Source organism: Thermobia domestica, chromosome 3 (assembly GCF_964235325.1).
Source record: "Thermobia domestica chromosome 3, izTheDome1.hap1.1, whole genome shotgun sequence".
Classification (NCBI taxonomy): domain Eukaryota; kingdom Metazoa; phylum Arthropoda; class Insecta; order Zygentoma; family Lepismatidae; genus Thermobia; species Thermobia domestica.
This window is the reverse complement of record NC_137456.1, coordinates 352,151,850-352,167,459: the sequence shown is the minus strand read 5'-3', so window position 1 is coordinate 352,167,459 and position 15,610 is coordinate 352,151,850. Positions and strand designations below refer to the sequence as shown.

At 37.8% G+C, this 15,610-nt stretch overlaps 1 protein-coding gene across 1 annotated transcript in view; it reads left to right on the top strand.

The window, feature by feature from the left end:
- The window catches only part of LOC145681311 (DNA damage-regulated autophagy modulator protein 1-like), a 78,524-nt gene that overhangs the window by 10,243 nt on the left and 52,671 nt on the right, over positions 1 to 15,610 (top strand). The gene's annotated exons all lie outside the window — the stretch shown is intronic.

Genomic DNA, 15,610 nt, shown 5'->3' with positions numbered 1-15,610 from the left:
CCCCCCTCCCACGGAAGAGGAAGCTTTCTTATTTTATATATAAATAAAACCCATCCCAAAATTTGGAGCTCTTAAAACTAGCTAAGTAGCAGTATTACAATCCACGCCCCCCCCCCCAGAAGTCCGTTCTGGATCCGCCCCTGCTACAGGGGTACTTTAGAGTTCACTGCTTTTCCTTGCAATCCACGCTCATTGCTGGATAAGTATTATATTTTATTATATTATTTGTCAAATTGAGCGAAATAGTTTTACCACAGCGGCAAATTCAACAATTAGGTTTAGGAAAAACAACTCATTGGTTCAAACACACACAGAAAGAGAGAGTCCATTTGTTCGGGATGTTTTTTGAGGTTCGCGGCGGCTCCCAAGAAGAAATCTTGCTAAAACATATGCTGTTTTTAACAAGGAACGTAAATGGGTATCAGGTATATCAGTACTTCAAATGGAAAGCAAAAAGAAAAGAGAGATAAAGATGAGTAATTTCCTATACTGTATTTTTGGCATTGAAGAATACCGTTACTGTTTTATTGATCTACTGTACGCACTTCTGCGTTTTACTAACTAACCCACAATCATGCTATATATACCATATATCGGCTAGGTCCAATCTGCTGCCAATGCGCCTTTTCTTCAAGGAACATTTTTTTTATTATTACACGCTCAGAAACAAGGATAATCACCCGAAACCTGAGAAGATCTGGAGAATGACCCAGTAACAATAAACTGACAAAGGGAAGGAAATACAAAAGTGGAAAACTATTGTAATTCAAAGTCGAGGCATTTTTTCTTGCAATAACTGACCCTTCAAGTCGGGGGAAGTTTCTTGAAATAATAGTAATATATTTTTAACTTGCTCCTTATTTTAGCTTATGTAGTAATTTAAGACACAAAGATGTATCGCAATTTGCAATACATTTTTCAATTTGCAGTGCAAACATGTAAATGCAATGTTGCATTTCCATGTTTGCGCTGCATTGCATTCCCATTTGCACTGCAAACTGCGATGCGATACTCCATTTAAAAAATGCAAGGAGATTCCTGACCAGTTGTTCTTTCAGAAAAAATGTTCAGGGTGGGGGAAGGGGCACTGCTGGTACTATTCTATTTATTATTGTATTATAGACGTAATATTTTGGTCTCCTCCGGGGGCACTCTCAGAGCTCCGGGAGGGGGGCAGTGCCCCAAAAACATATCTGGAAGAAATACTGTTCCTGACACCAAGATAAGACAAAAGGTAATAACAAACCTGGGCGCACAAATGCTTAATTTCGGAGTTATAGGCTGCCAAAAACATGAAGAAATGAACTTTAAAGGTCCATAGCTCCAAAACTAGGCGACCTACCGTAGTACGGTCAAGACCTTATTTAGGAACTAGTACGTGCGCTGTCCAAATATCCATATTTTAGAATTCTAACATACTTCTGCAACAATTTTTATACAGGTATTTGGTGAGTACTTCAAATTATATGCACATAGCCAAAGTTCCTCTCTAAAAAATGTCGCATGTGTACTCTAGATTCTGAAACATTGTATTTTTGGATAGCGCACATATTAGTTTCTAAGTGAAGTCTTAACCCGACTACGATAGGTAGGGATGCGCACGAGACAAGATTTGAGGCTTTCTCGTCTCGAAAATGTGCTGTAAAAGTGATGTCTCGACTCGAAAAATGTATTCTTTTTTATTGCAAGAGCTGTGTCTCGACTCGAAATTTGTCAGGAAAATTCTGTCTCGACTCGTCTCGTGCGCATCACTAACGATAGGTCCCATAGTTTTACAGCTATGAACCCTTAAAGCCCCGGATCCAGGATATGATCAAGGGAGCGACTAAATCACTGTTTGCCGCTTTATCCAGTGTAAAGCAGGATTGAAGCCTATTTTATCCAGTGTATACCTGAGTGTCAAGAGGGCTGTAGCTCCCCTTGGATCCGCACCTGTATAATATATATATATATATATATATATATATATATATATATATATAACTGTTTCTGAGTGATTAGTTTCTTCAAAACTATTGTTAAAAATATGTGAAGAGTTTTGAGACATTCGAGTCGAATCAAGATTTTTACGAGCAGTCTCGATTCGACTCGAATTTTACAAATTGTGTCTCGACTCGTGCACATCCGGTTCGGTTCTCGGTTCGGTTCGATATTAAATAAGCTGTGAGCCAAGCCGCACAAGTCGTTGACAACCGTAGACCCAGGCAGAACAGTTTTAAACATGTTTTCCTGGCACGCTATAACTTTTAACAAATTTTGGCCCAAGCACGAATACTTGATCCTCCGGAACTCAAACCCAAAACCTCGTGAACGATGTCCTTGTGTCCTAGATTTCACGACTACCGAAATCGGCAGTTAACTAGTTTTTAGTATTCAGATGGAAACCGCCTATCTTTCAAGCTTAATTACAGAATTTAATAATAATAATAATAATAATAATAATAATAATAATAATAATAATAATAATAATAATAATAAGCTGTAGTGGAAGTAGCAACATTGATAATAATTATATTGTTTATGCAGAATAAGTGAAAAAGGAACTTGAAACTACACACAAGATTTGGCTCGATTTGGCTCGACTCGACTCGAAACTCGATCCAAATTCGAGTCCAGTTTCGAGTGGAGTCAGAAGAAATGTTTCGAGTCGAGTTCCCGAGTCGAGCTAAAAGATGTCTGTTTCGAGTCGAATCAAGTTTAAAAAAAAAACACTCGAACTCGCTCGTGCCCATCCCTAACCACTGCCCCTGAGTGCAGTAGTAATGTCAGAAATCAGGCTCAGACCACGAAGCTCAAGGAATGGGGTCCTGACGTTATGGGCTCAGGTCCCTTCTATTCACCTGTTAAAGATGAAGTTATTGGACGGCGTTGGCGACATTTCAAAGGTTTTGATCCGTTGAGCACAATGGTGATATCAGAAATCGATCCCTACTCTTGAACCTCAAGAAACTGGGTCCGGAAGTTTTAGACACGAGTCCTTTCTATTTCCCTTTTAAACATGGGGTTGTTGGACGCGGATGGTAACATTGAAAAGATCCTAGTAGTTTGAGGACAGCGTAATGTCCGAAATCGGTTTCTGGCCTCAAAGCGCCAAAAATGTGGTTCCGAATTGGCTCAAAATCAATACCTGCTTGCACAAGATAGAACAACATTTATAGCTGTATGGATGGCTTTATGTCGCGTAATAAAATACTGAGACTGAACCACAGCAAAGGTTTACATCACAACCCAAATGCTTAGGATCGAATCTGATTTCTTACATCACCGCAATCCTCAAGGGACCAAGACCTCTCCAATGATTAAAGCAAGTCAATGATGATAGAAGAATTGGTTGAATGAAATGTGGGAGGAAGCGAGAGTACCTGGGAAGACCCACGAATACGACCTTGTCCACCACAAACTTACTAGGCCGGGAATCGAAACAATAAGGACCCCATGCACCAGAGATAGAGCTCTACCACTGCGCTATCGCGCCCAACGATTAAAGCGTCAATGCTAATAGAGAAGTTGGTGGAATGGAAAGTGTGAAGAAGCGGGAGTACCCTGAGAAAAACCACGAAGACGATCTTGTCAACAACAAACTTACTTGACTGGAGATCGAAACAATAAGGACCCCACGCACCAGAGGAAGCGCTCTACCACTGAGCCACCGCTCCCAATGATTAAAACAAGTTAATGATAATACAGGAATTGGTGGAATGAAGAGTAGGAAGAATCGGGAGTACCCTGAGAAAACCCACGGATACGATCTCATCCACCTCAATGTTAATTGGTCCACCAGAGGAAGCGCTATACCACTGAGCCACCGCGCGCAATTATTAAAGCCAGTCAATAATAATAGAGGAATTTGTGGAATGAAAAGTGGGAAGAAGTGGGAGTACCCTGAGAAAAACCACGGATATGATATTGTCCACTACAAATTTCCTTGGGTGGTGATCAAAACAATAAGGACCCCACGCAAAAGAGGAAGCGCTCTACCACTGAGCTGCCGTGTCGAATGATTAAAGCAAGTCATTGATAATAGAAGAATTGATGGAGTGAAAAGTGGCAAGAAGCGGGAGTACCCTGAGAGAAGCTACGGATACGATCTTGTCCACCGCAAACTTAATTGGCCGGGGATCGAAACAATAAGGACCCCACGCGCCAAAGTAAGCGGTCTACCATTAGCCACCGCGCTCAACAAGAACAAGAAAATTGGAAGTTACTAGGAAACATTTTAAGAAGCAATATCTTTCAATGGTAAAGACCACTGCCCGACGATCGTCTTTTAATAACTCCATGAGGAGAAAGCATTGATAAGTCTCTCTCCTATATTGTCTTTTTCAAACCACATACTTTATCCGGATACTATCCTTTATTCGTCATCCGGATGTAATCAGTTATCCGAATGTTCTATTATCCAGATATTATCCGTTATCTTAATTTTATAAATTATCCGGATAAATCCATTATCCGAAAATTACACAGGCCTACAGAAAAAAAAAATTTCTTGGTGCCTAAAATTTTAGAGCTGATTTTAACTATGTGTGGGGCGCTGAATCCAATAATGTAAGCAGTTTTTTTCTATCAGCTCTACTTTGGTAGATACAGGCTACTGTACCAGTAGTGCTATTTACGTTACAATGTATGTGGAAGAAATATTACAATCCAAAATAAATATGTAAATTATAAATGATGTAACCACTATTTCTGCATGCTTCTTGCAATAGTATACAAAATAAGCAAAAGAAATACAAATATTCTCGTAATAACAAGTTTGAATATGATCTTAAAAACTCTGCAACTCAAATAAATCCTACTGTGCTCTATAGAGATTTCTATTTGGAAGAACGGCGCTCTTTTCTCATTAGTGCTGCTATCTGTCGGTACTAAACGGAAACTAGTCATATAGTAGTTCCAGGAACGTCCACTAGATTGCATTGGTATTCTACTTGGCTAGTGGATCGTAGTTGTTGTCTTGCAGGTGGAGTGACATGTTGGAACATGTGAGTTTTGTTCTGAAATCATAACTTGTATCGCGTATACTAAGGCTTTATATTTAACATCCGTGTTAGTGGCCTGAACATAAAATGAGTTCAAGTCGAAGAAGTTGTGTTAACCATCCTGATGTGTTTTGCTACATATGTGGTGAGTACACATTTAAAGACAATAGAAAACATATCAGTGACTTTGTATAAAAAGCATATCATGCATATTTTGGTGTACGCCTAGGGGACCAAGATAAAACGTGGGCTCCACATATTGTGTGTAAAATGTGTACTGAACACTTGCGACAGTGGACAACTGGAAAAAGAAAAAGTCTTAAGTTTGGTGTTCCAATGGTTTGGAGGGAACCCACAAACCATGTTGATGACTGTTATTTCTGCCTGGTAAATGTTACGGGTATGAATAGAAATAACCGGAACAAGTGGACATATCCTGATCTGCCTTCAGCAAGACGTCCAGTTGTTCATTCCGATGAAATACCAATCCCAACGTTTCACCACTTGCCAGAGCTTTGTGAGACTGAAAACGAACGTAGTGAACATTCTTGTGACATGGATGATGGAAGTGACAGTGATTATGAGGGAATGTCAACAATTCCTCAACAGTTTAATCAAGATGAGCTAAATGATCTAGTTAGGGACCTTAATCTTTCAAAAGAATCGTCTGAATTACTTGCTTCCAAATTGAAGGAGAAAAACGTACTAGAACAAGGAACTAAAATCACATTCTACCGAACAAGGGAAAAGGAGTTTTTACCATTTTTCACTGAAGACACAAATCTCGTATTCTGTCACGATGTTAGAGGTCTCCTAGAACACATGGGTCTTCCAGAATACAATCCAGATGATTGGCGCCTGTTTATTGATAGCTCCAAGCGAAGTTTAAAATGCGTCCTTCTACACAATGGCAATAAATATGGCTCAATTCCAATCGCTCATTCAACACGACTGAAAGAAGAATATGAAGCAATTGCTTTGGTTATGGAAAAAATTAAATATCAGGACCATCAGTGGGTGATTTGTGTGGATTTAAAGATGGTGAACTTTCTTCTTGGACAGCAAAGTGGCTACACAAAATATCCTTGTTTTCTATGTTTGTGGGATAGCAGAGACAAAGCAAACCATTGGTCAAAAAAAGAGTGGCCGCAGAGAGACGACATGGTTGTTGGTAAGAAAAATATTATTAACATGCCTATTGTTGAGTGTGACAAAATCATTTTGCCACCTCTACATCTCAAGCTCGGTTTGATGAAGCAGTTTGTAAAGGCGCTAAATAAGGACGGGCCGTGCTTTGCTTACATGGGAAACAAGCTACCTCAGATCAGCACAGAAAAATTAAAAGCTGGAATATTTGATGGTCCCCAAATAAGACAACTCATGAAAGATCCGGCTTTCGTGGAGTCCATGAATGAGACTGAACGTAGAGCTTGGACCTCATTTGTAGAAGTTATCAAGAATTTCCTTGGCAATAATAAAGCTGATAACTATGTTGAGCTAGTGAACCAGATGCTTAATGCATTCCAAAAACTTGGATGTAATATGAGTATCAAAATTCATTACCTGCACAGCCATTTGGACCGTTTCCCAGACAACGTAGGCAGTCTGAGTGAAGAACAAGGTGAAAGATTTCACCAAGATATTAAAACAATGGAGGACCGCTACCAAGGAAGATGGGATGCCCATATGATGGCAGATTACTGCTGGAACCTAAAAAGAGACTGTGCAAAGAAACATTCAAGGATGTCACGAAAACGAAGCTTCCGAAGTGTTGAATAGATCGTTTTGAACAAATTATTTGATTTTTTATTCATAAAAACTATTATAAAATGTAGTTACAGAGTTATTATGTACTTGATGTTTGTGTTTATATGGTTTTCATTATTTTCAAAGTGTTCCAAATAACAGATTTAAATGTCATAGTTTTCTTTTCACTTACAGTAAAACAGCACCTATGCAATTTTCAACGTTGTAGCAGGTCAGTCTTGCAATTCCTATATCTCAAAAACTAAAGCTGTTAGGGGAAAACTAACGCCATATTTGGATTCAGCGTCCCAATTCTACTTCAAATCAGCTAAGAAACACCCGGCACCAAAACCACTGTAAGCCAGTGTTATCCGACATCCGGATAACATCCGTTATCCGGATCTTATCCGTCATCCGTTATCCATCATGCGGATAGTATCCGTTACCTCTATATTATCCGTCATTCGCTATCCGGATATTATCAGTCATCCATTATCCTGATATTATCCGTATAACGGATAATATCAGGATAATGAATGACTGATAATATCCGTTATCCGTCATCCGTTTTGTTGTCCGTCAACCGGATATTGCAAATCCGGATAAGTTTCTATCCGATATCAGTATAAAAATTATCCAGATGTTACAATCCTTAATCACCATCGCAGGAGCTAAATATCTTCAAAGTCTGCTACACAAGAGCGGGGGCGGATCCAGTGGGCGATCATGGCGATAGCCTCCCAGAAAGGGAATATTTGTGTTTTTATATAGAAATAAAACCCATTCCAGAGTTTGGAGCTCTTAAAAGTAGCTCTAAATAGGAGTATTACCAACCACCGAGCCCCCAGAAGTCCATCGTAGATCCACCTCTGGACAAGAGAATGGGAAACACTTATTATTCACATTCAGTTTGCGCATCTCAACAAATAAACAATATTTTCTTTCACTTCTGCATTCTACTACTGCATTCTAGTGAACTGTAATGCCTTTTATGTTTAAAAATAATTATTCATTTTTCAATAATTGTCAATGTTTATAAGTTCAGTAATTCACCATGAATAGAGTCAACTAGAAGTGTTTTTGTAACGAAGAAATAACAACATGAACTGTGAAATATCTTCTTACAAACTGTCGAGAGCTGAGAGTCGACAAACTTTGCTCTTTCGTTTACCGATTACCTCGAAACCGCGGTAGCCAGAATTAGCCCAGGATAGGGGACTTATATTAAGAAAATGAAAATCTTAGGAAAATGCAGAAGTCTTTTAGTCTGAGAGAAAAAAGGAATGAAATCTTTAATTTCTAGTTCTGTTAGTCTTGTAGCTCTTAGTCCGTACCAAAGTACTGATAGAAATATGGCCAATGAATTATGACTATTTTGTAGAATATTCCACTTTAATATTACAGGAAATTCATCTTCCGGCTTGCTTGGTTGTGAAAAGTTATAGAGTGTATTGGTATTGGTATACTATGTAAAGTATGTGTACTGTCGCTGATTTGTGATAACAATCAGAAACAGAAGTAAAAGGTAAATTGCAGTAATAGTTTTCTGTTAATTTTTATATTCAAGGGGAGACGGAAAACCTACTTTTATCTTAACATTTGTTTTTCTTAAAATTTCTATTCGGGTTCACACTCTTCCCCCTCAACATTGAATAGGGAAATGGGGAACTTATTTAGAATTTGATTGTTGATTCCAGTATATTTCAAGCATCACTTCTCGGACCTGGGCCTGTGATATGTCGATAAATCGCTATCGTCGATATATATATATATATATATATATATATATATATATATATATATATATATATATATATATATAATCATATATCAACATTCGATATCGCGAATATATGGACATGAATATATCATTCGAAATTTTCGATATCGATATTCGGGGGGCGGCGAGGTATAAGGGGCCCCTAAGACTGGCGATGGATGAAGAAATTAAACTTACTTATTACAATATTGTTTTCTAATCATAATATCTTCATTACCACAAATTGCAATGTAAATACATCCACTTGCAAATTTGCAATATTATATGGTATAATTTCTTAGGCGCCAGAACTTTTCTGTTCCCTGAAAAAAGAAACAAAAAATCACGTGCAAAAGCAAGTGCTTCGAACTTTGAACTAGAATTTACCAAAAAAAACTTTTTTTTATTTCTCTCTCTTGGAGATTGATTGATTGATTTTGAGTTTTACGTCCCGTTCAGCAGCGAGGCTATATGAGACGGGGACCTACTGATTAAGGTGGAATCCGAACCACATGAACTCCCTCCGGGAATCGAACCCGGGTCTCGTTACAAATCGGAGGATAATAATGGGAAAACATACTTTATATTTTGTTTTCAGCTATGGATTTTAGATTTGCAATTGATATATTGTTCCGTCTTAGCCGAATTTGAAACAAAAGAAGTTTCCAATGAGTTATTCAAAGAAATGTTTTCCGCCTCCAAATGAAAATAGGAAGACACTTAGAGAAACTTATTATCGGGTTTTAAAACACAAACATATGATTGATAGAGTATCGACCTAAACCACTCGACCATTTTGCATGCTTTTGGAGGCTTTCTTTTAACCTTTGTGAAAGCAGTTTACTGTTCCATACTCGCTTTTGTTTATTGCGATACGACTATGAGTTCTCAGTGAATATTTAGACGTCACAGCTCTTGCAATGTATAAAAGTGTTTGTAGAATAAATCACATTCAATTTTACGTCCTAATAACATATGTAAAGCAGGTTGAATTCATGAAATGATTGAGGTTGGAGTGAACGTAAATGTTTTCACACTTACAGTTAGGAGTCTGGATATGTAAACCCGCTTAACGTAGGGATTTATTTCTGTGAAATTTGGGACATGGCGAATAAATACGAGTGAGCTTGGAAATGTGAAAGTTCATCTGAATTTGTTTTACAATCACTTCAAAATACAACTTTATATATACTTTTAAAAAGCCATCCCTATTTTGAAAAAAAAAATTACTGTACTTAGGCTCGAACCGCCGCCCTCCGGTTCTAGAACTTCAACAGCGCTATTAAGCACGCTTGACCACAGAGGCAACACACGAAAATGCGTTGTGATATAGCTAATAGAATCGCTCCAAGCGCAGGTTTACACTTGGAATTTTAAATAGCCAGTTTCTGTCTTTTTCAGTAATTCCAACTGAAGATATTGACTGATTTCCCATATTGGAACTTTGCGTGAAGTGTGAATTGTATGCTCATTTCAAAAATGCACTATTTTCTGTTCTTTCAATTTTACGTATTTGCGAGTGTTCCTAAGACCTGTTGTGTGCAGCGATTTTCACACAGTTAAGCGTTTTACTAACCCCCGGAGGCATAATATGTTAAACGTAGGCAGCATTCTGTTGTTATCATAGTAGTCACTTGTAAAGGCACACCTAGTATTAGTTTTTCATTTTTGTTCTTGTGTTGACCTTGAAGGACCAACAAATGCCTTTCGTGAAGCTACAAGTTTTCTTTAACTTTATACTTTATAGCAAGAATATTAACTGCTATATAAAAAACAATTATATACTGTGGCGTGTGAGACCCTGGTTTGATTCCAACGGGACCTCATGTGTTTCGGATTACATGTTAATCAGTAGGTCCCGTCTCATATAGCCTCGCTGCTGAAAAGGGCGCTAAACTCTAAATCAACTCAACTTAATAATTATCTATACATTGAATTTAATAATAAGGAGGGAGACCTTGAAGGAGGGAGGCCGAATAAAGAGGGAGACCTTAAAATTTAAAACGTAGGGTCAGCGTGAGTCAGAGAGGTCACGGGGGGTGGTGTGTCACAGTTAGTCACGTCCTGTTGACCCACGATCCACTGACCTACTCACAAATCTTGACCCAATTGACTCACTCCATCTCTGGACTGTACACACAGATAAAGAAGACATATATGTAATCTGACCTTACTTGGCCTTCACTAATTTAAGATAATCTACAAAAAATGAAAGAAAGCAATTTCAAACGCAAAAATATAGAAATGTATTTTCAACGGAACAAAAAAAAACAAAAAAAAACGTAACAGCCAAGATTTGAACCCGAATTTCTGCACTCAGCAAGCAGACGTCTTACCGACTTACCCACGGCATATCTTCCGACTTCTGGTTTTGAAACTTTATTTACACTGCGTGTGTTACCTAACAACGTTACGAGATGTCCTTACTGTCGTGTTAACACGCGTTCCGTAAATTTACGAAGTCGCTCTTTTAATCCAAAATCAATTCGACACACACACACACACACACATATATATATATATATATATATATATATATATATATATATATATATATATATATAGATAGATAGATAGATAGATATAGATATAGATATATATAGATAGATAGATAGATAGATAGATAGATACGTTGGTGCACCAGTGAGCACCCAAGAGTACAGATTAATTCATTCTTGATTTTAATCTACAGAACAAATGTTTTTTATGAAAGCAAGGGGACGGCTACCCATAGATGGAAAATTGGAAGTTACTTGGAAATATTTTAGAAGCAATATCTTTCAATGGTAAAGACCACTGCCCGATGATCCTGTTTTAATAACTCCATGAGCAGAAAGGACTGATATGTCCCTCTCCTATATGGTATTTTTCAAACCATATACTTTATCGGGAATATTATCCTTTATTCTTCAATTCATGAATTGTTTGAGGTTGAAGTGAGCGTAAATGTTTTCATACTTAGGAGTCTGGATATGCAAACCTGCTTACCGTGGGGATTTACTTCTGTGAAATTTGGTCCATGAAGTTATACAAAAATCGGTAAAATAAGGAACGTTAACATTCTTACAATGAGAACAGATTTCAATTCCCGGTGGGAGTTAGCGTACGCACGACTTTATCGTGGGAGACCCGGGTTCGATTCCTGGTGGGAGTTCATGTGTTTCGTATTCCATGTTAATCAGTAGGTCCACGTCTCCTATAGCCACGCTGCTGACCGGGCAGTTAAACTCAAAATCACAATCACCACCACACGGCGGGAGTTTACATGGTTCGGGTTTTACGTTAATCAATATGTCCACGTCATATAAGGTCTTGCTGTTGAAAGAGACGTTAAACTCCAAATCAACTCAACTCATTAAGATCAGAGTTCTGAGTTTAATACCAACTTGAAACCATACGTTCAAAGCAAAAATTGAAATAAAATGAAATCTTTATGTTTAACGTCCCATGGTTATGCCGGTTAGGCTAAAGGAGACGGTGATAATGAGAAAGGAGTGAAATGGTGGAATGAAGAAAGTGGGAGGAAACGGGAGAACCCCGAGAAAACCCACCAGCACCGCGTTTGTCCACCACAAAGTCCAAACGGCGCGAGCTGGGATCGAATTAGGGACCCGAAGCACCGGAGGTGAACGCTCTACCACTGAGCCACCGCACCCCCCAAAATGAAAATTATTCATGCTTCTGATACCTATATAAAAATGGAGAGAGAGAGAGAGAGAATAAATATGGTTGTATTTTTCATAGGGCCAAAGTGGCTTAGTGGTAGAGCGTTCACCTCTGGTGCATGGGGTCCTTGGTTCGATCCCAGCTTGCACAAACTCAGATTTGTGGTGAAGAAACACCGTGTGCATTCGTTTCTTCAGGATTCTCCTGTTTCCTCCTACCTACATCGTTGCACAATTTTCGTTCACTTCTCATCATCACCCATCTCCTTTACCTAGCCGACATAAGCATGGGACGTCAAACTTAATTTAATTTCATTTCATTGAAAAAATTACTATAATTCATAATCTGCATCTTTATAAAGCAACTTTAACAATCATATGGATGTATAATGCTTAAATTGAATTAAATCGCAATTGCAGTAATCTGCAATATTTTAGGTTTCTCATTTATTTACATCAAATGTTTAGTTATTTGATACTTTATAGCAAGAATATTAACTGCTATATAAGACACTATTATATACCTGTGGCGTGGAAGACCCTGGTTTGATTCCCAACGGGAGCTCACGTTTTTCGGTTTCTATGTTAATCAGTAGGTCCCGTCTCATATAGCCTCGCTGCTGAAAAGGGCGCTAAACTCAAAATCAACTCAACTCAATAATTATCTATACATTGAATTTAATAATAAGGAGGGAGGCCGAATAAAGAGGGAGACTTTAAAATTTAAAACGTAGGGTCAGTGTGAGTCAGAGAGGTCACGGGGGGTGGTGTGTCACAGTTAGTCACGTCCTGTTGACCCACGATCCACTGACCTACTCACAAATCTTGACCCAATTGACTCACTCCATCTCTGGACTGTACACACAGATAAAGCAGACATATATGTAATCTGACCTTACTTGGCCTTCACTAATTTAAGATAATCTACAAAAAATGAAAGAAAGCAATTTCAAACGCAAAAATATAGAAATGTATTTTCAACGGAACAAAAAAAAAACAAAAAAAACGTAACAGCCAAGATTTGAACCCGAATTTCTGCACTCAGCAAGCAGACGTCTTACCGACTTACCCACGGCATATCTTCCGACTTCGGGTTTTGAAACTTTATTTACACTGCGTGTGTTACCTAACAACGTTACGAGATGTCCTTACTGTCGTGTTAACACGCGTTCCGTAAATTTACGAAGTCGCTCTTTTAATCCAAAATCAATTCGACACACACACACACACACACACACACACATACACATACATACACACACACACACACATATATATATATATATATATATATATATATATATATATATATATATATATATATATATATATATATATAGAGAGAGAGAGAGAGAGAGAGAGAGAGAGAGAGAGAGAGAGAGAGAGAGAGAGAGAGAGAGAGAGAGATAGATAGATAGATAGATAGATAGATATGTTGGTGCACCAGTAAGCTCCCAAGAGTACAGATTAATTTATTCTTGATTTTAATCTACAGAACAAATGTTTTTTATGAAAGCAAGGGGACTGCTACCCATAGATGGCTAAGTGAGGTAAATAAAATTTAAACTTCAAATGGAACTGGGGTGATTCACCGACAATGGCTGATTTAACACGTTTGATAACAGCGCGGGTAAGAGCTGGTTTATAGATAGAGCCTGTGTAGGTAAGTGGGTACCGCGTGAGACTGTCATTCTAAGGGTGTGGGGTTCGAGTCTCGGCCTAGACTGAGTTAATTTTTTTTCAACGCTATAAATGATGTTCGCGTTTGATACTGAAAGAGATTTATCCTATGAAGGGAGAAAACCCACGATGGGGTCAGGGGGAAAGACGGACACTGTTTATCCTTAAGTGTTAAAATTTAATTTATTCCCATGTCTTTTGCTCTTTCCTTTCCCTCTTTCCTTCTTTTCTCATTTTGTTTAGCTTTCCATACTTTTTCGGTCTCTGCATGATGCGTATTATTCTTTTCGTTTCCTTTGCATTAATTCCTATCTCTTTGATCTTAAAGTGAATGGATTTTCTGCAGATTTATCTCGTGGTTGTTTCTCTAAGTGATGCTCTCAGATAGTAATACTTTTTCCTCCAAATGGAGGAATATCCTGGCATGTTATGTTTTCGGGCATGTATTTGCTGTCATGTTGGTTGTCCAACTATCAGACATACAGTGAAACTATTCTGCTACTGGAAAAAGCTATCATTTCTTATGTATCCAACCTCCATTTTCTAAAGTCGCTGACTGTACATATATATTTACCGATGAAACTTCCCTCAAAAGCCAGCACTGTACGGGAAAAAAGACACTATGATTATCTGTATCTTTTCAGCTGTTTGCGAATCAACCATTCACTTACATAAATTCAATGTGGATGACTAAGAATACTCTCGACGACAGCACCCGGTAATGTCATGTAGCCACTCAAACAATAAATATCATTAAATGAACCCAAACACCTTTTTATGAACCAAGGTTAAAATGCTGGTAGACCACTTCCTCTTTCAATTATTTTTTTTTTAATTTCCTGTACAAAGATAAACTGCGTGATATCACAAAATACTGTTCTTTGCTTGTAAAACCGGTAACAATTTCCAGTGAAAGTGCAAACATATATATGTAGTGGACGAGTGGTTATGAAATTCTTCCATGTAAAGAAAATAAACAGTAAGAAAGGAACATTATTTCAAGACCATGGGAACAATAGAAACATCATATTTGATATCAAAATGACTGATCTCTCTGGTAAGCTATAAATTTTATAAATAATCAACAATATTTTTATATTAATGTAATCTTTTGTTAGTTTACTGTACTTGCTTTCGTTCTGAGTAATTGTGTGAGTAATTATGTTTGGGAAGAGTCAACACTAAATACGTTTGAAGACAGGACATATCTATTTCTTGAAAATGACTCCACATTTCTGTCGGGTGTTGTTTTAATAGTTACAGTATATTCATCATTAGGTATACCTGACCAACGGTTTCACTTGTGATTGGATTCCTTTCGGTGAAGTCATGCAGATGAATTTCGACCAAGAACATTAGACTGTTAAGGACAAAACAAATCACACAATTCTAGTCCCTCTGTGTTACCAGTTTCACCCTTTCACTGTTTATTATTATTATTATTATTATTATTATTATTATTATTATTATTATTATTATTATTATTATTATTATTATGGTGTGGGCTGTCCCTGGTTCAATCCCCGGCTAAGTAAGTTTGTGGTGGTCAACATGTGTCCATAGACTTTCTCGACGTTCTCCCGTTTCCTTGCACATTATCATTCCATTGACTTTTCCATAATCATTCACTTGCCTTAATCATCCGTGTCCCTTAGCCTAAAGGACGTTAAACTAAAAGATTTCATTTCATTTCATGCCAATTGTCAGGCTGCGTTAGTCCATTAAAGATACTCTTTTCCATTGAGCTCGCATTCTGCATGGCAATGTTTTAATCCCCA